Below are 1,909 nucleotides of genomic sequence, written 5' to 3' on the forward strand. Positions count from 1 at the left end.
AATGTTCTGTAAATTTGGCTTTGGTTCCAATATTTTTCTTCCAATGTAAACCATTTTATTACATTTTAAAGATTTTAGCTAATAATGAATAGCGATTGAAAATTTTTCAGTTGAAAATTCAACTATTCGGTAGAGAATTCCATTTTTCGTCGATTTTTTTAGACATTTAATCCTTTTTATTAAAAATGCATATGTTTGATTGAAAATTTAACTATTTTGGTTGAAAATTTATCTTTTTTAGTTAAAAATTCATGTTTATTTCTTTATTTGTTTTTTCTTGGTAAACAATTCATAGTCTGGGTTGAAAGTTCAACTATTTGGTTATAAATGCATTTATTTTTTATTGAAAATGCATCACTTTAGTCAATGTTCATTTATTTGGTTGAAAATTAGTTTTTTTTTGTTGAAAATTACTTTTTGAACTAAATATTTAACCATTCCATTTTCCGTCGAATTTTTTGTTTTGTTTTGATAAAAATGTCATGTTGTTGGGTGAAAATTCATCTATTTGATTCAAAATTAAACTATTTCGTTGAAAGTTGATTTTATTTGGTTGAAAACTTATTTCTCTTCCGATCGAAAATTCGAAAAAATAATTCGGAAGAAAATGTCAAAGTGGTCAAAATAGTCGAGGTTATATACTGTGAAAATGTACCTTTCGAAATCTAACATTGAAGTTTTGCACAAAGGTAAAAAAAGTTTAATTTATTAGAATGGCACGCAGGAAATGCTACAAAGGTACTAGAGAGGCTGGAGTAAAACATTCAGAACCGGTAATATTAAATATAATATTAAAACATAATAAAAATTAATAAATTACTGATAAATAATTATCAGAAATTGTACTGAAACATACTGTTTAAATTATTTTGATGAAAAAATTAAAATAAAGCTGTGAATTTCCATTATACGAATAATTGTTTTTTTTTCACTTTCTTTTTACCAAAAGACGAAAAATTATATTTGTATTTGTTTTTTAAAAGGTGTATAGGACTGAGTTCGTAAACGATCTAAAACCTAATTATTAATATTTTTATCAATTGAAATTTGCCGAATTCAATTTTGAAATTTTTCGGCACTCTTAAGCGAATGTAATCTTCAATTCTTATCATCAAAAAATTCTAAATTAGATTTAGATATTTACACTTACGAGGTTAATTTAGATACATGCGAAGTAAATGGAAGTAAATAACCTCGACAATTTGGACATTTCATTCCGAATTGAATTTTCAAATTTTCGATAGCAGCGCTTCCGCGGAATAGAGAAATATTTAAAAGAAAAACTCATGTACAGAGAAGTCCATGGATACAAAATATGTGTTGATACAGCTTTATTTCTGTCGAGGCTTCAACTGGTCTAAAATCAATATTTTTTTAGTATTGATTTTCATTTCTAAATTGTGAAAAAATTGCTCTCAAGCTCCTCTGGGATGCGAAGCCAGTTTTTTCAGATTGCCGGATTAACGTCTTCACAACCCCTATAAGTTGGATTCCGACGTAATTCCTTATACTTATAAGATAAACTTTTCAAACATACGAATATTTTATATATTTTTCATGTTATTTAAGAATTTTATCAGTCCAAAAGTATAACATAAAAAAATATGAAATATTTGAATGTTAGACAAATTAATCATACAAGCATAAGGAATTACGTTGGAATTAAATGTTGTAGGGGTTGTGAAGAAATTAATCTGATTTCTCCTCAAAAATTGCTCTTGAGAGCAATTTTTTGACAATTTAAAAATAAAAATCAATATTTAAAAAACATTGATTTTAGACCATTAAACAAAAACAATTACGATTAAACTACGAGGGTGGATTGATAAGTTTCCGGCCTGACCAAGAGATGGCGCCACTAGGTCTACCTTGAGGTGGCGTTCTATAGTACCATCCTTAGATAGCTTGT

At 27.1% G+C, this 1,909-nt stretch overlaps 1 protein-coding gene across 1 annotated transcript in view; it reads right to left on the reverse strand.

The window, feature by feature from the left end:
• Nucleotides 1–1,909, reverse strand: part of LOC117173157 (tetratricopeptide repeat protein 5-like) — a 14,268-nt gene that overhangs the window by 5,589 nt on the left and 6,770 nt on the right. The window lies entirely within an intron of this gene.

The sequence above is a fragment of the Belonocnema kinseyi genome, chromosome 5, assembly GCF_010883055.1.
Source record: "Belonocnema kinseyi isolate 2016_QV_RU_SX_M_011 chromosome 5, B_treatae_v1, whole genome shotgun sequence".
NCBI classification, from domain to species: domain Eukaryota; kingdom Metazoa; phylum Arthropoda; class Insecta; order Hymenoptera; family Cynipidae; genus Belonocnema; species Belonocnema kinseyi.